This window comes from Plecotus auritus (assembly GCF_963455305.1).
Source record: "Plecotus auritus genome assembly, chromosome: 10".
Lineage (NCBI taxonomy): Eukaryota > Metazoa > Chordata > Mammalia > Chiroptera > Vespertilionidae > Plecotus > Plecotus auritus.
Window position 1 is genome coordinate 49,428,238 of NC_137785.1, and position 25,355 is coordinate 49,453,592.

At 49.5% G+C, this 25,355-nt stretch overlaps 1 long non-coding RNA gene across 1 annotated transcript; it reads right to left on the reverse strand.

Moving 5' to 3' along the window:
• Positions 1–9,973: 9,973 nt before the first annotated feature.
• On the reverse strand, positions 9,974–14,323 carry LOC308235199. The gene is made up of 4 exons (XR_013959172.1): positions 14,214–14,323; positions 11,797–11,905; positions 10,451–10,547; positions 9,974–10,070 (listed from the first exon to the last, which is right to left on the reverse strand). It is a non-coding gene; the product is annotated as an uncharacterized lncRNA (long non-coding RNA).
• Between the last annotated feature and the right edge of the window lie 11,032 nt (positions 14,324–25,355).

Here is a 25,355-nt window from a genome sequence, read left to right on the forward strand (position 1 = left end):
GCAGAGCCAGGTATCCTGGCTTCCTGACAAGTGGTGACATATGTCTTCTTCAGTTACTATAAAGACAATGATTGGCCTGGCCAGTGTGGTTCAGTGGTTGAGCATCGACTTATAAACCAGGAGGTCATGGTTTGATTCCCAGTCGGGGCACATGCCTGGGTTGTGGGCTCCGTCCCCCATGTGGAGTGTGCAGGAGGCAGCCGATCAATGATTCTCTCTCATCATTGATGTTTCTATCTCCCCCTTTCTCTCTGAAATCAATAAAAAAACATATATATTTTAAAAAGACAGTGATCAGATGTCTACCAAGTAGGGAAACAAAGCTGGGCATTCAGGGTTCTTGCTGGAGGCGCACACACTGCATTGGGGAGCCTCCCCTGATGGGGAAATGTATGCCCCAGAACATCATCCTGTGAAGGGAGATGTTTGGTTTCTTGAGTCCATTGCTCGTCCCCACGGCCAGACACGGTGCCTGGTACACAGTAGATGATGCATCGGTATTTGCTGCATGGATGATGAGCAGAGGCTTGTCCAAGATGCTGTGTTCTCATCACATTGGAAAGTGATTCATGCTGCTGAGAAAGCCACAGGGGTTCAGATGACACTCAAGAGAGGGTTGAGGGGAAGATGAATCGTGGAGGGTGAGAAGCTGTTCACAAGGAAACGCAGACAGGAGAATATTCTGGGTGGAGGAAACAGCACCCCCAGAGCCTGGTCCTAGCATTCATGCCAAGGCCCTGGGACAGGGACATGCGTGGTCCTCTGCAGGGTCAGGGCCCACAGATGGGTGGGCTGGAACAGCAGGGGAAAGACCAGGGCTTGAGCATGCAAGTGTCAGCCTTGCAAAGGAGACTTTACCTTATGGCAGTAGGCAGCCGGAAGGGGACTTCTTGCTGTAGTTAACCACATCTGACCTGCAGAGAAGGGCGTGAAGGGACATCCTTGCTCGTGGCTATGCTATTTGCCTTCTCTGAGGCTGCAAATGTTCCAGATGAGGTCGTCCAACGAGGGAAAACTGAAATGTCTCATCGCACCCGTGGCAGCTGTAGTCGCTCCGGCACGTCTGGTCCAATCTGGTCCCTTGGAATCCAAATGGTGCCTGTGTTCCTGCTGTGTTTGCAGGAGGCTGAGCGCGGGCCTTCCCATGAAACACCAGATTTCAGGGAAGGGCTGGGCGAGAGGTGTGAGATGTGGGGAAGTGATCTTTGCAGAAAGTGCAGGGGAAGAGCATGTTGCAGATGGAAAAGGGAGGCAAATATTCTTGAAAAGCTAAGGAACTTTGGGGTAGATTGACTGCACTGGGGGCGGGGCATCAGCATTGGAGTTTGATGGACTTGGACTTAAATTCAGACTTTGTCACCTAATACCGAGGTGGTGGGGGGTTTTGCTTAACCTCTTTGAAACTCAGTTTTTCCATCTGAACAATGTGGATAATAGAATCCATCATCAGGATATTTGTGAAACTGAAGTGAGGTGCTTGTGAAAATGCTAGTCACTAAGTCTTACTCCCCCTCCCTCTCCTTCCTCCAAAAATGGGCCTTGACCTTGCATTCTGAGGGAAGGCTGGTATTTCTGGTTCTTCAAGGAGCTGATCTCCATGGTGGGATGGCACTGACTGTCTCAGGAGGTGACAATTGCCAAGGTCTGGATGCAGGGGAGGGGGTGGTCAGCCTTCCCACTGGCGCAAGGGAGGGTAAGGTGGGCCAGAGACCCTGGGGTCCAGGCAGGGGCTGAGAATTTGAACATTTGGAGCTGAAAAAGGGGAGGGGAACAATTTTTTTTGAGCAAAGGGCATTTGAGTTTGATAACAGTGTAAGGTGTTTTGGGGGTGAGGTGGGTTGAGAAAGAGAAGGGGAACAGTAGGCTGTAACACGTCATATATACTGGGGGCAGTTTGGGAGACCCTTACATCCTGAGATAAGGGATACAGACTTTACTGAGGCCCAGAAAAAACCCAGCCAAAAAGGAGGAAAGGAGACTGTCCCGCCCCCTTTCTTCCCTTCCTCCCCCAGCCTTGGAACTCAACGACTTCCTTGGTATCTGTGAGTCAGGTCCTCACCAGAAGATCCCTGTGAGATGCTCAGTGTGGGCTCTCCCCTGGCTAAAGAGGGCGGACTGCGGGGGAGGAGTGGGGAGCTCACCACTGGCCACACACACATGCCCACACCCCGGGGATGGGCCACCCGTGCTTGGAGTGGGCACGTGCCAGTCCCGACGTCTCCTGAAGGCTGTGTCTCTTGCCCCCTCCAGGGGCCTGGTCTATGCTGTTGATCAGAACTTGCCTTCCAGAAGCCTGGGCCAGATTCCCAGTGGAAAAGCAGTGCTGACATTTAATTTAAAAGCCAACATGCTACTTGGTACAAGTTTGCTCAGCTGTGTCTCAGTTCTGCCTCTAGAACGAAGCTCCTTCCAAAGAACACGGGCATTCTGAGAGTTTGAAATTCCTCTCTGGGGACCTGCTTAACAGTGGGGACATGTAAACAGGGAGACACCATCCTACTGGATGAAAGAGTGTCAGGCGGAAGTTCCAACGGCCCTCTTACAGATGGGGAAGCAAGGGGCAAATAAGGGAACAGACTCGTTTATTTAATAAGTATTTACTAATAAGCATTGATTAAGTACATTCACTGTGAACAACGTGGGTTCAGAGATGAAAGAGGCTATAGCAGTAAGTGATCTTTCAAACTTACAAATCCGATTGTGTCCTTTCTCTGGTTCAGACCCTTTAACAGCCTCCCACTTGAATTTAAATAACCTCCTTAACATAGCTGGTAAGGTCCTGTGTGATCTGGCCACGACGTATAGCTCCATACTTAGGCTTCTTGTCTATCTTGTCCACTCAGTTCCTCTAATAAGTTCAAACATGACAAGCTTTTTCTGGCATCTGGTCCTCCTCACAGGCTGTGCTTTCCTACCGAAACCCTTTCCTCTGCTCTTCCTACAACTGGCACACTGCCTTCGGTCAACAATGGTGTCTCCCTGAAAGGCCTCCATGATGACTCCAGCTACCATCCACCTCTTTGTCAGAGCCCCTAGTTTGCTCCTTCTGTAGGACTGATAAGAATTTAAAATCAATTCTTTACTTGCCCAACACCTTCCTCATATTATGGCTGGCAGCATGTTAACTTTATTTATTGATATGTGACTCCTATACCACATGTATGTGCTGGACCCCAAGATGCCAAGTACATTTCTATTGAATGAATGACTGAATGAATGAATGAGTGCATGCCTGTGAGCAGGAGTAAATGTGTGAGTGGAAGCACAGCCCCTCCCCTCCCTGTGGTACCTAGGGACCCGGCACTGAGACCAATCCTGATAACACGTTATGATACTGTCACAGTGGCCCTCTAGCTGAGCAGGGCAGGGCACTCGGCCCCTAAGGGCAGGATGACTGCTTCAGAATGAGAGAGAGCCATCTAGAAGAGGGTCCATTTGAGCTGGTTTTGGGGGATGCAGAGTTTTTCAAGATTGCAGGGGAGGGAGTTTCAGGCAGAGGAAGTAAATATGCCTTATTAGGTAACAGAGGGACATGCAATATTTGGGGCCTACTTATTACCAACGTGACTTTATTGTTTATCTGAAATGTGTATTTAACTGGGCATTTGTATTTCATCTGGTGATTCTACGTATGCCCTAGTATGAACCAGGAAGAGTAGAGCATGCTTGTAAAGGAGGGGTACGGGACTCAGGCTGTCTTGGGGAGCATGGGAGGTCAAGCACAAAGGCTCGAGGGCATTGCCATGTGAAAGTACCTAAGGGCAAAGAGCGTGGCTCCCATTCTGGGAGCAGTGGTTTATAAGTAGGAGAGTAGCCAGGTCAGGACCTGCCAAACCTCTGAGCACCAACCCCGCCTCCCTCCACTGCAGAGTCCTGCCGTGTGGACTGGAGCTGGTGATACACATGCCATCGTAGGAATGGGGCTATGTCTCCGGTCTGGCTGTACTCTTACCTGTTATTTGTGAGGAAGAGATCTGGTTCCAATCCTGTGTGATCTGGGCCAGCTGCTTCCCCTCACTGGGTGTGGGCCATCCCACTGCTAGAATGAAGGGGTTGACCAGATGTCTTTAAAGCCCCGTTGAGTTTCAGCAGCACTGAGGTCTTATCTTGAGAACCTGTGACACATTCTCCGGGGAAGGGTTGCAAGGCAGAGATTTCAGTGTCCACGCTCAATGGCCTTCGCTCGTGTGGCATCCTCCCTCCTTCCTTAGACAGTGGGTTAGGAGACGTTTCCTAGGTGTGATGGAGCCTGCGACAGGGGTGAATCTGTCCAAGTCGCTTACTTACTGAAGGAGTGTTTCTCAGAAAAGAAGGTTGAAGGCAAGTAGAACAGGGCAAAGGAAGTGAGCCAAGGAGGGTGTTTTCCCCAGTGGAGACTTGTTTTAGCTGGATCTCCGGGGGACTCTGGAAAGTTGTCCCATCATGAAGTAAGGGGTCTGAGCTTTAGGGCGCAGTGACTCTCAGTCATTGGCCCTGTGCTGCCACTGTGGGGGCCACAGCCTGGGAATACCCTCTCAGCCCACTGTTGTCATGTGCTCCTATCATTTGAGGGCCGTTCTCCTGAGCAGGTTGCAGCTGGAAGCTGTTAGCAACCAGCATTCCCAGCAGCTGGGGATGGTTACACCCACTTGGGAAGGAGTTTGGGCAACATACTGAAGGGGCCTAGTTCTCAGAGCACTTATGTGAACAATTACAGGGAACATCTTGTCTGGGACACAGTTTCTATATCTTGGAAATGGGAAAACTGGATCACGTTTTTTTTTCCCTAAGGCATCTACCACTGCACCGGTGTTCCATAGTGCAACTGCCTTAGTCCACTGAGCTTTCCCACTGATGAGTCTGTGTTTGCCCTCAAGGAGTGGCCTGTGCTTTTAGGAGTCATGATTATAACTCGGTAACACCTGCTGAGCCTCATCTGCGAAATGGAGCCCTAACGGCACACGCCCTGCATAGTGATATGAACATTCCTAGACAAGTGCTGAGCATGCGTTCTTCTCCTCCTCCTCCTAATACCTGTGATGCACAACTTCGCAAGAAATTTCGAGTGCGTCGTCCTGGGGACTTGACTCTTCCTAAAGCGTATGTTCTCACTAAAGGAAGCAGGGAGGCGTTCAGGAGGCTGGGCACTGAGGAGCAGGGTTCCAGGTCCTGCCGGGGCTGATGAAATGGACCCCAGGTGGTTCCCTTTCCTGACCCGTGTGTTCCCCGTGCTGCTTCAGGTGGTGTCACGGGAGGCTCCGGGGGTGGGCCAGGCCTGCATGGCGGCTGTTCCCAGCGCACCGCCTTAGGAAAGCCTCGCGCAGATGGGCTTGTGCTGATTTGAGGAAACAGAAGGAAAATAATTCGTGGTTTCCAAACCTGACATTTTTTAGCTTCCCACCCGATATGTCACGCGTACTATATTTGCTGCACTTCTTGGCCTGACTTCCCAAGCTCAAGACTCAGGAATTGTACGTGACATTTCCTCCCAATTTGGGCCAGAGAGACGCAGAGGGAGGACGCTGTGCGGCAGAGGAGACCACGGGTTCTGCGCATGTCCAGACCCAGTGCTGGTGCTGGCGTTGCCCCCGCGTGCTCTTGCTCAGGTCTCCTGTCCCCATGCCTGACTGTCCTCCTCTGTGAAATGGGAATAACCCCTACTTCCCAGGGATGACACAGGCTGCACACAGTAGGTCATCACGTGTCATGATAAGAACTAAAATAGCTCTCATGACACTGTTTTCACCTGCAAGGAAACCGTTCAGTCTTACAACAGTACATGTGAGAGGCAGCATTTAGCCGGGATGTCTCTCTCTGAATGGGCCTTCACCCCTCTCCTGTCTGCCTCCTCCCTCCCCGTCAAGCTTCGGAGGCAGCTGGGAGCCTTGGTCTTGGTGTCTCCTATAGAGAGAATTCTCATGTGTGGGCTGGCAGGGCCTGTAAAAATGGTCACAGGGGAAGGGCCTATGTTGGTACTTGTCAGTGATGTGGACGAGGACTGGAAAGTGCAAGCTCTGATGCATGACAGGACTTGGGAGGGAGGATGACAGCCCCTGTGATGGAGGTGGGAGCCAAGGAGGCAGGTGACGGACTCGGACTACGCACAGCTGTGCATCCCTGGGAGGCCTGGGGGGTCTCCTAGAGGCAGGCAGCGGGCGGAGGGAAGACAGGCTTGTTTGGGGTTAGGACATGGGGTGCCCACCCAGTCAGATGTTGGGGTGCCAGGTTGGAGTCCCAGGGGCGAAGGGCATGGATGAGGCCGCCAGGGCATGAGTTTTGCTGTCCCTGGGGGAGACTGGCTCCAGCTAGGACGGCAGCCATTCCCGGGGTGGGCTCAGCATTAGGGGAGGTGAGTGGGCACACAGCGACATCATCGCCCCCTCGTGGGCTCTTCTCCCTCGGAGCCTGGCCCAGCAGAGGACTCGGTGCTGGGGTGTGGGTCCAGCCTCCCCGCCTGGTAGGTGGGCTTGAAAGTCCATGTTGTCAGAGCCCATGTGGGCTCCAGGTTCCACAGTAGTTGGAGGTTTGAACAGAGAATGCATGAGTATGAGTCCCCCATATTAGAAAGAGGGGGCTCCCCCAGGTGCAGTGGGTGCTGGCACTGAGGAGACAACCCCTAAGTGATGCATGGATAGTCTCCCCGCCTCCCTGCTGGGACACGTGGTTCTGTCAGGGTGGCTCAGGGACCTGGCTGCTCTGTGCCTGACCCCAGTCCTCGCTCTCCTCCTCTTTCCTGGGTCTCAGTTTGTGCTTTTGTCTCATTTCCTCTGGAACCCAGGCGGGCCAACCTCTGCAGGGACCTGCATCCTGGCTCACTTTCCTAAGCCTTCCGGGTGCGCAAGGGGAGGCCACAGTCCCTTCTCCCATTGCCGCCTCTGTCCCGTCACCCCCCAAACAGTGCGATCTTCATCCTAGTGGGGCGAACCCCCTGCCTTCTCCTCTCTGGACCCACCTCTTCCTCAATCGTCTCATGTCACACTGCCTGCATCTCCCTCCCAGGGATGGTGCCCATGACCCGAAACTGTCAGCTGCTCTTTCACGCTCGCTTAGAGCGCATTGCAGACGGACTGCGCCAGGAGCTTCCACTTCGGGACACGTGCACGTCAGCATCTGGAACGTGCGGACCGAGGGCAGGCCTGTGTGTTACTGACCAGGAGGGGAAGGCTGGGGGTGCCCCTCTCTCAGAGGCAGACGGGGTCCCCCTGTCCACTTTCTCCTTCAGGACAGCCTGCTCAGGAGTGTGTGGCAGGGAGGCAGAGCCAGATGACACTCAGGATCCTAGAAGTTGTCCCGCCTTGCTCTTCTGTGGGACTTGGTCCGCCACCCCATCACTGCCTCCTGTGGCTCCCCTCCGCCCCCGCCACTTGTGCTGTTTCCCCTTTCCTTTCATCACTGACCTTAGGAATCACCTTTCGAGGACAGCTTCCTGCGCTGACCTCTGCCCGTCTGCCCGTGGGGCCCTCCGATAGTCCATGGTTACGTCTCTCCAGCAGGCTGGCCAGAGCACGGCCATCCCAGCTACTATTTTTAGCGTCTCGCACGAGGTCAGCGTGGCTGTCTCTCTCGGGGAAGGGGCTGCTGATGTCCTTTGTCACCCCAGTGTCCACTGCAGGGTTCGGTGGAGACCAAGTGCTCAGAATAGAGGGGAGTAAAGGAGGATGGAACAAGGCGGATGCAGGGTTTCCATCCATCACCAGGAACAGTGCCGTCACTGGTTGAGAGCAGTGGGCGAACAGGCTTAGCTTTGTGATTACAGAGCAGGGGCATGGATAGTGGCTTAAAGATCTTTCATCTTAGTCTGCTTCTTAAATACTGTGGGTATGTGAATGTGTGTATTGGGGAAGGGGTTCCCTGGCCTCACAGTACCCATTGAGCACCCCTGTCTTCCCAGCATGCCATAGACTGGCACAGAGCCCCGCAGGAGGGTGGAGCCTGGCTCGGCTGCCGAGGAGACCTGGGCACCTGCCGCTGTTCTTGGCCAGTGGCCGGGGCTGAGGAGTCAATGCCTGAACTGCTGCTGGGGTCCCCGGGCGACTCAGACCTGGGCAGGGATGATGGGTTTTGTCATATTTCTGAATAATTTAAGAGCAGCTTCCATTTGTGGGGATTTGCTCTGAAGGTCTCACAATGTCTTAGCGGTCACTGGGCTGCATGTGTGTGAGTTTAAAAGGAGTTCCACAGCCTAGAACTTCAAGTTTACACCTTAAATAATGGAGTTCCATGCATGGCGGCTCAGTCACAACACCGTTGACTGAAGCCCTGCCTCCCGGGCCCTGGGCAGCCTCGTGTGATGTGCTCCTGGAGGCCAGCACTTTCCCGGGATGGGAACATTGAGACAGGGGCCTCCAGGCGATGAGTCCCTTCTCTGTGCCTCACCCTGTGCTTTTCCATAGAAGGGACTTGAAGGTGTTGGACTTGCCCGTCTTAGGGGGTTGGGACGGGGTCGTGTGACCCTAGGGCTTTCCTTCCTCCCTGTAACTTGGCGAACAGCAATAGGCAGGTTTCTGTCTCAGAAGAAGTGGTTGATTTACAGGAGCTGGAATAGACCAACCTCAGAAGCCGCCAGGGTGGTTCCTGGGGCCAAGTTCTTCCCTTTCTGAACCCAAATTAAAAATATGGGCGGGAACAAGAAGTTACACAAAGGAATGAACAGTCCCCAATGTCATGATGTGCAGAATTTACACATAAAATTATGCTGTTGGGTATGGCCCATGCTAGTGGGTTTGTTTGTTTTTTGCTTTTAAAAAATCGCTGATAAGGAAGGAAGAACAGGAGCTAAATACATAGGGCTGAGCTATTTTTTTTCTCAGCTTCCAATCTTTCCTCTTGATCAAGGAATTGTTGATATTTTCGAAAAGAGGCTTGTGTTCAGAGTTGAGGGATTTGTGGTAGAATTCCAGCTTGACCCCTCCCTGTGTACGTTTATAGAAACACACGATATGTGTATGAAAAGCCTATCACCGTTTCAATGGGAGAAGGGGTTTGAGGTGGGAAATTCTTGGTGCGTGGAGCAGCTATTATATATTTTAATTATGGCCAGAAAGGAACTCTGATGGAATGGGTGAGTGCAGTCGAAACGCGATTCTATGAGGGCTGTGATTTTCCCTTCAAGAGTAACTTCCTTTGTGGGGAATAGGAAGCCTTCAGGAAGTTATCGTTTCTGGCACGGCTGGTGTTTCAGCGCCAGAATGAACCTGCATTCGGTCATTTAAAGTAATTTTGTTTTCCACGTTAATTATCGGAATGATTCACCATGTTTGACAATGAAATATGGCACAGGGACAGTGAGGCAGGTTTCCCTTTTATTTAAGAGAGCCAGGTCTCCTGCATTTCAATGTGGAGCCACCGCCATTATCGGCAAAGAAGGCGAGCAGACAGAGGGTGGGTGAGCTTCTCTGGGCTGACATGTTCCCTAAGCATCAAGTTGTAGTGTTCATGGGAATCATCTGAAGATCCCCTTAAAATACAGTGGAACCTCGCTTCTCGAATGGCTCCTGACAACCCCTTCATGCTGATGCATCTCTCAGGTGACAAAGGAGAGAATGCATGAATAGGAGTCAGTTTACCACTGTTAACATCTCAGGATATTGTACTGTGAATATTTTTGTGGTTTGTTTTTTTTTTGCTGGTTGTAATTATTATTTTTAAAGTGTTGATTTATAGATTCAACAGTAAAAATAGACATGTACTGTATATAATAAAGGTTAAAACAGAGAATCATTTGGGGGTCTAGAATGGATTAATTCTAATGGGAAAAAATGATTGTTTTCAAACAGCCTTCCTAAACTAATGACGTTTGAGAAACGAGGTTCCACTGTACAGGAGCTGATCCAGAGGTCTGGGATGAGCTCCGAGACCCTGCATTTGTAACAACCTCTCAGGTGAACCCCATTTGAAGTTGTGTGTGAGACAGAAGTTGCTAGACAGTGTGGGAAACCTTAGGAAATGCATTTTACAAACTCAAGGAGAAGCTCTAAATCCCCAGGCCACTTACCTAGATATGCAAGCACAGCATCTTGATTCAAGGATTTCTTGATGGTCGATCTATGGGCACAAATACCAATGACAGATTCGTCATGAAGATACCACTCCTAGGAGTAAACAGATGTTCCAGGGATTACTGTACCTGGCCAGGTTATGTAAAAAGGACTCCAATAATTAGGGTTGTGCGTTCAGTTTCTTTGATATTGGTGCAAATGCTTTGCTCTCGGCGTACACAGCCCAAGCTATGTTAGGCTCTACTTCGGGATGAAGATACATAAAAGTGCTGTCTGGTTTGGGCTTTTGTTCTTATTAACATGCCCAGTGGGACTTCTTACAGAGGGCCGATGTGTCAAGAGCACTGTCCAAAATGAACCACGAGGAAACAAATGTAAGTACCCTTCCTAATGCATTCTATTTTAAACCGAGGAATGTGAACGTAACAAACAAGAGACAGGAAGTGGGTTATCACCCTGAGTCTATCACTCACTTGTTCTGTAGTCTTGGGTGGAGCTTTTCTGTGTCCCTGCATCTCCGTTCATCATCCCAGGTTGCTGGCAGCGTCATGAGGGCTGAACGGGAAAATTCTAGGAGGCAAAATAATGCTGTTTAGAGACGACCATACACCCCTTTTCTGAGAAGGACCCCTTGTATCCCCACCCCTGTCAAGGAGATAGCCAGGCCTGTGTCAAATGATTCTGCCCTCCTGGATCACAGTTGATTGTCCAGAATATAGACACAGAATCTGGTTGTGCTATAGATAGAGGCACTCCAAGAGCCTCCATCTGGAACAGTGCTCTGCAACGGGACTTCTAGAGCGTCAACTACCCAATAGCACAGCCACATGTGCTGGTGTGACTGAAGGACTTAATGACATTGGGCGGCACTGCTCTAGAGTCGTTTTATGGCCTTGGGCATCTAAGGAAATCCCAAGAGCCTCTTATCTCCTTTGCCTAGTTTTGGCTGTTCAACTGCTACATCAATTTCATGAGCCACCCCAGGGGCTCTTTAATAGACGCCCCCATTTATTTTCACTAGGCAAAGGAGACTTAAGGCAGCTCTTAAGAGCTTAACTACTATTATTTTGTGGAGGGGTATCTGTCCATCACAGTGAGCCACACAGAGGTGAAGATGGGCCTCTTATTGCCCACCTAGTACCCTGAGCAAACTACCTTACCAAGTCACAGGCAATCCTGTTTGAAATATGAAAGAATCCGTGGCACGATGAAGGTGACTTATTTATACAACAGTTCCATGACACTCATGGAGCATCAGCCTGGGGGGCTGGAAATCTGAGCTCATGTTCTACCCTTAGTCTGGGTGAGAAGCTACATCATCACTGAGCCTCAATAGCCGTGTGATTATAAGGAGGCTTTAAAAGTAGAGTATTGGCCCACTAGACCATAATAAGCTATAAGCAGTGAGGGCCTTCCCACTGTGGAATATACTCTTGTTGCAGGTGGACACAGGGGTGGGCAAAAGTAGGTCTACAGGTGTTCATATGGTGATTTAATACAATAATTAATAATAACAGGAATAAACTTTTACATACTTGCTACTGTAACCCACTTTGCCCACTCCTGTATGATAAAAATCAATGTGTTTCCTCTGATCTGGTCTAGAGGGCAAGATGGGAGCTTCTTCTTGAAGCTGGACCAGATTTGGGTGTACAGGTGCTCAATCCTCTGAAAGTGTCCTAGCTTGACATCTGTGGGCACAGTCTGATTGTCGGTGATCTTGAGCCACTTCATGCCATTTGATTCCCCCCTCCCCCAATAAAACGAATGGGAACTTTCCAGTTTAAACATTGTAACCGTTATCACATCATAGTCTTACCACCCTCCTAAGGAGCTTGCGAGGTGGATGTCTCGCCATCATTGTCATCAACACATCCTTGCTCTTCTTTGCAGGTGGGGACAGTGGATGCCAGCTGATGCAGATCCCGCTGTTAAGAAGAGGAGAAGACAGAATTCACAACCAGGTTGTCTAAGTCTAACCCTTAGTAGAGAACATCTGCTTTAAAAGTGTGTGGACACAGTTGAAATAACGTATGTTTGGAGAAAAATGTGAAGCAAATTAAAGATTGCATTCTAAGAGATGAGAAGGGCAAGAGTGTCATTTTTGGGGAGGTGGGGGGCGGGGGCGTCTGCATTGTGCTGTGTGTGCTGGGATAATGCCTACAAGATAAAAAATAGACTAACAATTATGGCGGAATCTGGAGAAGGCCTTCCCGTAAGCAGGTTTACTGTTGTTCTGTGTAATTAGAGCCAATTCTTTTGGCACCAACACATTCTGTTGTTCTCACAACAGCCCAATGTGGTCCACACTTCAGTTTTTAGTTTTAATATGAAGATGGTTTGCTACAGAAAGGTTAAATGACTTGCCTAAGATCACAGAAGTTAAAGTTGGCCAAACTTCACACCTGAGATCACCCTGACCACAGAGCTCAAGTTATGAGATTATGACTCTTTAATAAACATTTACTTGAATTATTTATTAAACATCTTTGTTTCACTGGTACCACCTGAAGAGAAGGAGCCCTGTGTGCACTGGGTATGTCACAGGACTTCAAAGCCTCAATGTGATGGTGGCAATGTCACAGGCCCAATGGGAGGTAGGCCTCAAAGACACCAGCTTCTCCCAGACATTTCCTATCTGATGTTAACACTTAAATGCCATGGGTTTCCTAACTGGGGCGGATAATTGCTCTTCCACTCACTGCATCGTATCTGATAGAATGCACCTTATTTATCTTTGTACTACATGACCAAGCTCAGAGCCAGACACAGTGGAATCTGTGGGGCACATGCATCATTCTGAGTCCTAATATTGCTAACAGATAAGCACACACACTGTTCTCCTATAAAGCCCTACTTAGATATTACATGTGAATGCAGGTGAACAAGCATTACATTATCTCATTAAAGGTTACAGAATCACTGTCCCTTCAGCTGGGTGGCTAAGGAAGAGCCTGTATTTGGACCAAAATGACATTCCCACCACAAGGTTCTGATATATCAGCAGCCTCGTGGGAATTTTTAGAACAGGCCAAGCCAGGTGAATGTATGGGAAACCCACGTTGAAGATGCATGTGGGGGACTCTAAGGTCAAGGACACCTGAAGGTACCACTCAGCAGCAGGCTATCTTGGAGATGGACAGCCACCCACTATGGAGGTGGGATGGTAGGCTTTCTAGATAAACAATGACTTTGCTGATATTCCAGTGCTGGGATGGATGACTCATAAGGCTTAGGTCCTCCTGATGTACCTAACCTACGGACCTACTGTATGATCTATAAAGGATGGTTGTACTGGGGGCTTTCTACCAATATCAAGGGCTGAGCTCACATGGCTCTTGTTTATAACACATACTCTCAAGAGGAAGAGGTGGTCAAAAGGGTGACCAGGCATGTGGAGGACTCAGATGATGGCACATTAGCAAGGACTGGGAGGCGCTGTGATGGCTAAGGGGACAGGTGCTCATGGGAAGGGAGAGAATTGTTTTTTAGATGCCAGTAGGGCTGATGATTCAATGATAATCCAAGTGTTCAGGGATACAAGATTTTATAGAAGGGATACATGGAGTGACAGTTTACCTAGACTGAGAGTGCCCTGGGGACCAGGGGCCACCTCTTTCATAACCTCCGTGTGTGGCTCTGTGTCAACCACACCATCCAGTAGCAACAACTATTGGTTGACATGAACTGAACAAAGTCACTCACCTTATCAGATGAGGGACCTTTAGAGGAATCAGAATAGTCTGAGAAGCATTAGGGCTTCCAGGGTTGGTTATAAGTTCTGTCACTAGATATTTATTATCAGAGTCCAAGATAGTCACCTGTCAGGTGATCTGTCCATGTGAGAGATGCCACAGTGATATAAATAATGATAACTAATGGACACATCGTAGTCTATATCATTAATTATCTATCAGTCCTTGGAGCTGAAGTGGGTTTGGGGAATGAAGGGCAAACCCCTGAAGCGGGAGGAGAGGCTTAGCTGGGGAGGGGAGTCCAGGTTCCTGATTAAACATGTACCTTTACAACCACTGGATTCTAATGTTGCCAAGACCTAATGTCTTTCCCCAGAACCTGTCTGGCTGCCCTGCCAAGGTCTCTGTGGGCCATCTTTTGCTGAGTCTGGTGGGTCAGAGAGTACTTCCGCCTCTACCAACTAGAGGTATTCGTTATCATTTCCCTATTATCAGGTGTTACCCTGCCCTTAAATCAAGAGTTTGACAGATAACTCCTTACCTTGCATGCATGTATCCATCCGTCCATCCCGCTCTTCCTCATTCCTGAAAGGTGCACTGCAGGGCTTCAGGTGAGCTCCGTGAACTTCCAGGTGACCATGGCCAAGTCAGGGAACCTGTGTAAAAGGAGGGATCTGTTGAGTTTTCTCCTCGAGTCCCTTCCTTTGCTAATGTATCATGGACACAGTGTGCACCAGGCACCGCACAGGATAAAGAAAAAGACCCAATTCCCAATTTCAGGGAACTTTGGATCTAGATTTGGAGGTTCACACAAGTGAGAACACACAGCGACAACCGAGACCACGTGACTGGCAGACCTTGGCTGTGCTGAAAGAGGCTACAGTGAGTTCTAAGGGTTAGGAGGGGGGAATCCAGGGAAGAGTTCCTGGAAACACTGGGCAGAAAGCTGGGTTTTTATGTTTAAAAAAGAATGAAACTGATGGGGACAAGCCAGGCAGAAGGGCTTCCCAGCAATGGTGGGCAAGGAGCATTATGCATCAAATCCCAAGTCCTCAACAAGGTGAAGGGCAAACAAGGTGCTTTGTTTCACACGGGTGAGCTGTGAGGCCAGATACTGGACATCTTTAAATGCCAGGCTCAGGGTGTAGGGCCTCCCAATGAATGAATGAACGTGACAGGGAGCCTCTGAAGGTTGAACAGGGCGAGGCCTTGTACATAGCTTCTTGGGGAAAAGAGCCTGGCAGCTTGGAGGAACGTGGGCTGGTTGCACGGGACAGAGGTAGAAGGCAGAGAAACAAGCCAGGAATGTCTTATTCCAAGTTGGCTATTTTTCTATTGGAAAAAAATAAAAAATAAAAAAACCAAATAACAAACTCTAAGCTTCCAATGAACTGCCTTTTATTATGACACGGAAGCCATAAAGGCAGTGATGTATATGAACGCAGCGCAGGATGTTTTGAGTGGCTTTATGAAATAAAAACAGCAGGAGGTGGTTAACGTCGGAATGTCCCGCATCAGGTTATAACCATCTGAATGTGGGAACTCGTAGCAGCCGTGCAATCACATTTTTATAGCTCTGCTTGGTCCTTTCCCTCAGATAACTGAACTCCGAGTGGGTAAGGAGGGGAAAGCCAGCAAATCAGTGCCATTAAGTAGCGAAGGATGAGAATCTTTGAATTTTAATGGCCACAGCAGTTACCAGATCGATACCAAAAAAAATCATTATTTCCCCAAATTTGAAATACCTGCGCTGTGAATGAGGGTAAGATGAATACTTGGGAGACTGGGCTTCCTAACAAAATAATGATTGGGAGGAAGCAGACATAGGGTTTGAGATGGGCCTTGAAGGAGTCAAGATCGATGCAGGTGAACACACAGAAAGATGAAGGTAGCATGACCATAAGAACAATTTGAACTGTTACGCAGGACTGCTCAACAGGTACCCACAAAACATCAATCATCCATCAGGTTGTGGCCCTGCTGTCTCCCCTGCACTCTATACAGCATGATGCTGGGGTAGGGCCCAGACAGACCTGCATCGGATTCAAATCCACCACTCATGACCTTGACTTCTCTGCCTCAGTCTGTCAGTCAGTTCGTGGGGTCAGCACCCCCTCACAGCACTGGTGTAACACTAAACAAGATGCCATCATCGTAAAGTCCCACCTGGGGGCTGCCTACAGCAGGGTCTCAGGAAGCCCTGGCTCTCAGGTCAGGTCCTTGCCCTGGCTTCCAGGTAAGACCCGTAGGAGTTCCGAGGGAGAGCTGCTTAGTGAACTTGAGTTTGCCCAGCCAAGGTTGTCTGCCCTGGTACGCTGTCAACGGTGATTTAGAATTCATGCCCTGCACCCCTTCATAGTCTCCACACCCATAATGAGTTGATCTAGAAAACACAGCCTCATTTCCAGAGATTTCCCTTCCCTGCCTTTTTCTGAAAGACTCACAGCTCCTATCCTGGAGGACCAGGGTGCTCACAGCTTCTGAAGGACAGGCTGCGGGGGCCGGCTCGGAGGTACCACTTCTCACCTGCTCACCGGACAGGAGCCTCCTCAGGAGGTGACCAGATGGAAATGCATGATGCCCGGTTAAGTTTACATTTAAGATAAAGCAGAAATATTTTTAAGTACAAGTAATATTTGGAATGTACTTATGCTAAAAAAGAAAAAGAAAAAAAGTGTGTGTGTGAAATGCAAATTTCACTGGGTATCGTGTATATTTCTACTTGCCAGGTCTGATAACCTTACGTCTATGGCGCAGTGAGCTCAGGGGGATAGACCATCAGTTTTGAGATCAGAGGATGGGGGGGCGGGCGGTTCAGGTCCTCATTCAGTCACTTCCTGGTGGTAGAACCTTTCGCTTCTCGGAGCACCAGGATGTTTATAGGCGAAGACACCCCTCTCACAGTTCCTGAACAGATAACGGGAGATAACATCCACCCGTGTGGCCGCTATGTGTCCCCGTGCCTAACAGAAGGCACATCTGCTAAAGTAACTCCCCGTGCTGCTTGTTTAAAGCGCGTTATAAATAGAGCACCTCCCGGAAACTGTACAGGCTCATCCTTGCTATTTTTGCTCAGGGCCACCCAATGGGGAGGTGGTACTTTGAGAGCATAACTCAAAGTGTGCAGCCCCCACCCAAGGCCTCTCGGTGGGCCCCCCTCTCTCGAAGCCTCTCCCACACGTAAGTGTTGCCCTCAGTCAGCTGAAGACAGACTGGAGAGAAAATGTATTCCCAGCATTTGCCACGCGGCCCATTGCCATGGCGTCCTTCACCGCAGGTCCTGGGGAGCGGGGTTCCTCAGGAAAGCATTTTTATCTTTCATGATTGTTTCCCAAGGTGGGGAATCAGTCTCAGGTCAGAGGAGGAGGGGTGTGATGGCGTTGGAGCCAGAGTCGGCCTCAGCCAGCACAGGGGATCTGTGATAGCCCAGTCATTGCACGTGAACGGTGAGGACGCTCCTGCTTGGCACTGAGCATAGCAACTCCAGACGCGCATGAAGTTTGGAAGGTGTGTGCTATGCCCACTTTACAAAAGGGACAATGGAGGCTTTGTGGGGTGATGTCAGCTGCCCCCACATCCCACAGCCTGTAAGTGGCAAAGCTGGGTTTCAAACCCAAGCCTGACACCCCAAAAGCCATTTCTTTTCCACGGCCCACCGCTACTACTTTTTCTTTTTTCCCCAGTTGTTCTGAGCAATAATAAACAAAGCGTTTGGTTCATAAACCAAGAATATGGCTCCCCTCCCTCCACCCACAGCTCCTGAAAAGGGAGAAAGAAACAGCATGTTGTGAAATTACTATAATGCCCTTAAGGGCTACAGCCAGGGATGCTCCAAGGCCGGACACAGGTGCCTGACATGCTCAGAGTGTTACCTCCCACATTCCCAAGCCTCACAAATCCTCTAAGGATATTGCCTCACAGGCAGAGGGGCTGGGGCTGGGCCAGGTCCCGGGGATCTGAGACAGGCCTGTCTCACTCCTTGCCGTGCTGTGTCTGGAGAGAGAAAGCTGGTCATGCTGGTGACTCACGACCTAGCTGTCCAGCTAATGGCTACCTGCTGTGACAAGACTGACCCACACTGAGAGCACAGGGCGCCCTGATCTGGCCACAGCAACGGCGGAAAGAGCATGTCTCTCAAAGTCTGAGACCTGAGGTTCCGAGTCCGCCGTTGGATGCACCAGGCTAACTGCCATCATCATTAACACCGCAGGCAGTTCACACTTATTCGCTGTATAATACGTCCCAGGCACTAAAACTGCTTAAACAGAAGTACAGTCCCTTTCCCTTAGCCCCCAGATCGGGTGAGGGAAAAAGACGCATGGTCAGACTGAGACGTGTGAGAGAGAACAGAGAGAGAGCCTGCCGGGGAGAGACAGACCTCAGGAGCTTCTTAGAGGAAACGATGTCTAAGTTGAGTCTTAAAGAAACAAGGTTCCACGTGGAGATCCCGCAGAAAGAGAATACATGCAGAAAGGAATGTCATCAGGATGGTGACACGGGCTTCAGACCCCTTTAAAAGAAAACCAGCTGTCAATATCTGTGGAGGAGACACCCTCGTGAAAATCCTAGAACAGTTGTCGGGGCTCTTCCAGAGTAGGTAACGCTGTGCTCGCCTTCTCCAATGAGCACATCAAATTACAACTAAATTATAGAGCAACTGTCATTCAGAACCACCTGAAGACTAGCTGAACAGAAGTCCTCTAACTAGGGATATTAAAAAGAAGTCACGACGAGACTAGTAAGAGGGGCAGAATGGGCAGGTCCTACACCCCTGGTGTAGCTCCGTGGCGTAAGTAAATCCCTACACAACAGCTTGTCCTGTGTAGTCATGGACAGCCCTCCCAGCCAGTCAGCCTGAAAGTCAATGCCAACAGCAAGCAACAGTCTATACACCAAGGGTTTGGGTTCGATCCCTGGTCAGAGCACATACAAGAATCAACCAATGAATGCATAAGTAAGTGGAACATCACATTGATGTTTCTCTCTTACCTGCCCCTGTCTCTCTCTACCCAAAATATCAATCATAAAAAAGACTCAACAGGAGGGCATACACAACCCACACAAGGGACACCCCTGGAGCACCCAGCTCAGGTGAACAGGGGGACTACCACTGGGTCTCACAGAACACCTACTCTGTAGGCCACTCTGCCAAGACAGGGAGACGTAATAGGTCTACCTAACACATGGAAGCAAACACAGAGAGTCATCCAAAATGAGGAGACAAACATTTTTCAAATGAAAGATCAGGTCAAAACTCCAGAAAAAGATCTAAATGAAACAGAGATAAGCAATCTACAGAGTTCCAAACACTGGTTATACTCAATGAACTTAGAGGAAGAATAGAACTCAGTGAGAACTTCCACAGAGATAGAAACCATAAAAAAATAACAAGTCAGAGATTAAAAATATAAGAACTGAAATGAAGAACACATTAGATGGCAGATTAGATGAACCAAAGGACTGAATCAGCAATTAGGAAGATAAGGTAGCAGAAAATAATCAGAACAGCAAACAGAAAAAAATGAATTAAAAAATACAGAATAGTTGAAGGGGCCTCTGGAGTAACAATAGTTATAGCACACAAAATAGACTTTCAAACAAGGGCTGTAACAAGAGACAAAGAAGGGTACTGATCCCATGATAAAGGCATCAACCCAACAAGAGGATATTAACTCTTGGTAAACATCTACATAGCCAACATAGCAATAGCCACTACTTGCAACAGATGAATAGATAAAGTGTGTGTGTATGTGTGTCAAACACCACAGTGGAATACTATTTAGCTGTTGAAAAAGGAAATCCTGCCATTTGTAACAGCATAGATGAAACATTGAGAGCATTATGCTAAATAAGTCAGACTGAGACTGACAAATATACTGGATGCTCTCACATACATGTAGAATTTTAAAAAAGACAAACACAAAAAACCCCCCTAACTCACAGAAAGCAGATTTATGGTTGCCAGGGGCAGGGGCTAGGGTATGGGGAATTCAGTGAAGGTGTTCAAAACATACAAACTTCTATTTATAAGATAGATAAGCCCTGGTGATGTAATGTACAACATGATGACCATAGTTCACGATGCTGTGTGGTATAGCTGAAAATTACCATGACAGTAAATTCTACGAGAGTAAATTCTGAAAGTTCTCATCACAAGAAAAAAAACATTCCCTTTGTAACCACATGAGTTGATGGATATTAACTAAGTTTGTTCTGGTAATCATTTCACAATATAGTCAAATCTCAAGTCATGATGTCGTACACCTCACATTACGTTCTTTTGTATGTCAATTATATCTCAGTAAAAACGGCTGGGGAGGGGCAGAAAACGCATGCAGAGATCCGTGACTGAAAGAGACATTTTAAAGCCTTTCCACACCCAAGCCTCCCCTGATGATGGAAGGCCCACCTTGTTTTGTATCAAATATACATACACATAGCTCACGTTACACTTTCTTTTCTCAGTTTTAGAAAAATAACATCCTATATAATAAAAGCCCAGCAACCATAATGGCAGAATGACCAGAATGACCACTTGACTAGTCACTATGAGGTGCAATGACTACCTCTTGGTCCTTTTCCCTGGCCGGCAGGCTCCGATTGCCAATAGCAAACAGGGACCCTGGGTGGGTGGCGGGGGATGCAGGCAGAGCCAGGCCAAGGCCCCTGCCCCGCTAGTTGCCCCACACATAGAGGGCAACCAGTGGCGGGGGTGGGGCCAGCAATTGGGCGGGAATGGCCGACCTCTCGCTTCCTCCCCTGGCTGTCAGGTTCCCATCGCCAGATTGGGGAACAGGGAACCAGGGTGGGTGGTGGGGGGGGGAGGGGCCAGCTGCTGCCAGCTGGGAAGATGGCCCTGATCACAGGCTAGGACTAGGTACCGTACCCGTGCACAATTTTATGTGCCAGGCCTCTAATTCTTTATATAATTTAATCTGTTATACTTATTTCAATTTGTATGAATTGAGTTCCAGCTGACTAGTTACACTGTTTTGTGAATGTTTAATTAAATGCTTATTCGTTTTGATTTCTCAGTTTTCTTTTAATATTTATAGTTTAATACATCTGTGTTTCCCAGACCTCAAGCACATTTGCAGGCTCTTGACCATGCCATTGGACCTCAGCACCCTGTCTAGAATGCTGAGGGTGAATGAGCTCTGACAAGGTGTAGGGCCTTTTCAGGGAATTGTGGGTGGGTGGAGAGGAGGACTTAGTTCCTGAAAGAGGAGGCTGGTAGGCAAGGGTCAGGACACCCAGGCTCTTGTCCATGGAATGGAGGCCTTTAGTACAAAGGAAATGGAGAACCACGGAAGACTTATAAGCAGGGGTGGTGATCATAGTTACATCATTATTTAGGAAAAAAAAATACTGGCTGATGGTTTGGAGAATGCCCTGGAGATGGGGTGGTGAGGAGGCCGCTGAAAATCTCCAATCCAAGGAGCAGTGCAGAGAATTATGAGCATGCAGAGGTGGGGATGGAGAGAAGCTGATGGAAAGCAGACTGGGCCGCCGAGGCCAGGGAGGAGGCAGGTCTGGGGAGCAGGGTATAAGCCATGCCAAGTAGGGGGCTGTGGGTGAGCATCTGTGGGATGTGTGGGAACCTTGCTTGGCCAGGACATCCGTTCCTCCCAGGCTGCAACTGGAGGCTGAAGGTATCCATTAGCGCCCCGGGGCATTTCCGTTTCGAGGAAGGGAAATGTGAGGGCCAGGAATCTGACCTCTGGCCCTGGCTGGTCAGGGCCTACTGACTGTGCTTATTAAAATGTCAGCAGCCATTCTTTCCATGGGAAAATCTCTCTTTCTCAGCCCCTAGCATGTGGTGACCCCAGGAGGGAGGCACGGGGTCAAGGGTCATGCCACAGTCCTGGCTCCCTGCTGCTGCTGAGTCTGAAATACAGAGGCAAGAAACCCCAGATTGATGGTGTGAGAGGCACTAAATGAGCCCAGCAGAAGCATGAACAGAGCATCGGTACGCAGGCAGCAGGTCTGTCTCGGTGTTGAATGGCAGACATAACCATGGGGATGAAGCTGATCCCAGGTAACACTGCCGCACAGTCTCTGTGGACCTGACATTGCACTAAGCACGTCATGTGGTTTCTCATTTAATCCTCAGGACTTTATAAGGGGGATTCAGGGAGGGTGGGTACAGGGTTAGGAACAGGCAAAGCTGAGGTTCTTACCCAGCTGCCAACTCTAGAGCCCACTCTCTTTTAATGTTTTCACTACTCTGGTCCTTTGGATTCATCTAATTCAATGGTTTTCAACCGGGGACGATTTGGGCCCCCATCTCCCACACCTGAGACATTTCCGATCGACACAATGGGGGGTGCGGTGTTGCTAGGCATCTACTTGGTAGAAGCAGAGATGCTACTAAACATCACACGATGCACAGACCAGCCGCTGAAGCAAGTCATTATCCAGCCTTACATGTCAATAGGGCAGACACCCCTACATATCAATAGTGCAGACACCCTGATCCAGTGATGGGCGCAGGTAGACATCCAATCAGCATTTGCATGGTTTTGGAGTCAACACTTTCTCCCCCCCTCTTCCCTTCCTTCCTTCTCCACTCAGTTGTTTATTCATTTGTTCTTTTATTGAGAAATTAGAGGCCCAGTGCATGGATTCATGCACCAGTGGGGTCCCTCGGCCTGGCCTACAGGGATTGGGCTGAAACCAACTCTCTGACATCCCCTGAGGGGTCCTGGATTGCAAGAGGGTGGTTCTCTGGTGACACACCCCGGAATTGGGCTCCCTTCTCTCTGGTTTCGGGTGCGTCACCCGAGAACCGCAGCTGCCAAGTCACTGCAGCTCGGTAGCTCCTGCGTTGAGCATCTGCCCCCTGGTGGTTGGTGCATATCATAGCTACCAGTCAGAGCATCTGCCCCCTGGTGGTCAGTGTGCATCATAGCTACCGGTTGGACGGTTGCTTAGACTTTTATATATATAAAATTATATATATATAAATAATTTTTTTATATATGAAGGTCTTGGTACTTTCTGTGATGTCAACAGGTGGCTTGTCTTGGCTCAGTGTCCCTCTTAACTGGAAATGAAACCACACCCTGTTGTTTGCACCTGGTTGATAACTAAACTTGGCTAGAGAAGGTGGTCTCTCTGAAAACAATTGGGCATATGTTAGTACTTTAAAAAAATTACAGTTTGGGCCTGGCTGGTGTGGCTCAGTGGTTGAGCATCGGCCCATGAACCAGGAGGTAGCGGTTAGATTCCCAGTCAGGGCACATGCCCGGGTTGCAGGCTCGATCCCCAGTGTGGGGTGTGTAGGAGGCAGCCAATCGATGTTTCTCTCTCATCAATGTTTCTATCTCTATTCCTCTCTCTAACATCAATAAAAACGTTTTAAAAATAAGTAAAAATAAAAATTACAGTTTGGTTATTGGCTGGGAAGTCCAAGGACAGTGTGTGGTGGCTGCCCTAAAGCAGCCGTGGGCAAACTACGGCCCGCGGGCTGGATCCGGCCCGTTCGGCTGTTCTATCCGGCCCGCGGAGCCGAAAGAGCGGAGGGTTCTCTTGCTCTCCCCTCCGCTCCTTTACTTTGAATTTATATTAGTTCACACAAACACTCCATCCGGCCCTCTGGTCCAGTTTAAGAACCCATTGTGGCCCTCGAGTCAAAAAGTTTGCCCACCCCTGCCCTAAAGACTTCAGTCTGATCCCAGAGAAAACAATTCGCCTCGTGTGGTTTTTCATTCACCACTGTTTTCAGAAGCGCTGCCAGCACCGTGGTGATGAAGACAAAGGGGTCCTTCATGCCCAGCAGCCCACATGGGGGGAGGCAGAGTCCCCTGGATGGCGTCTGCCTGCTCCCACCATTAGGGCTTTATTAGTGGGGCCAACAGAATTTACAGACTCAGCGAGGGGGCCAAACACGGCCACTGGTCAGACAGGAATCCTCCAAGATAGGCCCCCCTGTGCCTGGAGAGGTTGGCACACAGGGGCTCACCACCTAATTCGTGTCCTTCTGAATGGGTGAAGGCAGAAACCCACAAGGACTTTGTGTGGCTACTTAATGAAGGTTGGGTCTCCTTTGTCTTCAAACAGATGAGAGTCTGCGCGTCCAAAGCACTACCAGGGGGAGGCTTTCAAAGTCTCCCAGTGAATGGGCCTCCCTGTGTTTCTGTCCTGCCCCAAGGGTGAGAGAATTGTCTGGGTGCCTCCAAAGGACCAGTGGGAGTAGCAACCTACTGAACTTGAGGAACCACTGGGAGTAATGAGATTCTCACCAGCAGAGCAATTCAAACCTGGGCAGAGGAGTCTCGTGGCATGGAAACAGGATTCGAGAATGAACTTCAGAAAGAGGAGGAGGGAGGAGAGATTCCGCCACATTGACAATGGTCCCCAGAGCTGAGCTCTGTAAGCTTATAACTAAGCCCTGTGTGTAAAATGCCTGGTACAGCGCAGGAGCTTCATGTTCACTAAATGACTGACTGGATGGACAAATGAAAGAATAATTTTGTTGTCCCAAGGTCCAGGGGATACTTAAAGAGTCAGTATCTTAGCATAAGTTTCCCATCCTAATGCAACATTCTTCCATGCTTTTAAGTTAGGGTTTAGATCTTCATTTGAAGTTGGTTTTTAGTTATGGAAAGAGTCCTTGCCTTCACGAGACCAGTGGCTTTTATTTCCTCTCTTTTATACACACTTAAAAAATTTCTTATTAAATTTATTGGAGTGACATCCTATCTAATAAAGAGGGAATATGCAAATTGACCATCACAAAGATGGTGGCGCCCACAATGCAGGTGGGGTTTCCGTAACACAAGATGGCTGCACCCACAGTGGAGGCTGAGTTCCTGTAACAAGCCTTAAGGAGCAATCAGCAGGGGCCTGAGGCTGCGTGGTGCTGGGCTGCGACAGGGGACCTGAGCCTGCGCACCCCGCCCAGTGGGGCTTGACAGGGGACCTCAGGCTGCGCTGCCCGCCCTGGCACTGGGCCAGGGGACCTCAGGTCGTGCCCCTCACCCCAGCGCTGGGACAGGGGACCTCAGCCCATGCCCCCTGCCTGGTGGGGCTTGACGGGGGACTTCAGGCCACACCCTCCACCTGGCAGAGTTTGATAGGGAACCTCAGACCATGTCCCTGGCCAAGCAGGGCTTGACGGATGACCTCAAGGCACACCCCCTGCCTCAGTGCTGGGCCAGAGGACCTCAGGCCGTGCCCCCCGCCCTGGCACCAGGCCAAGGGACCTCAGGCTGTGCCTCCCGCCCCGGCGCTGGGCCGGGGGACCTGAGGGGGCTTGACAGGCGACCTGAGGCTGCACCCCCCACCAGGCGGGGCTTGACAGGCAACCTGAGGCTGCACCCCCAACCTGGTGGGGCTCGTCGGGGGTGGGGCTGGCCAGGTCTGGATCTTGCCCAATGGGGGTGGGTCCAGCTGGGTCTGGGTCTCACACGATTTTGAGGCACTATCTCTATTCCTCTCTCTAACATCAATAAAAACATTTTAAAAATAAGTAAAAATAAAAATTACAGATGGACTTGACTCTGGGTCCCACGGCATGCCCCAGGCTCTGACAGGAGGAAGATTTTTCATATACATTTTACTAATTTTCTTTCATCTCTGACACTTCTATTATAAAGAAAGAGCAAATAGCAATATTAAAATATTTCCTCTACCCCTAACCGGTTTGGCTCAGTGGATGGAGCATCGGCCTGAGGACTGA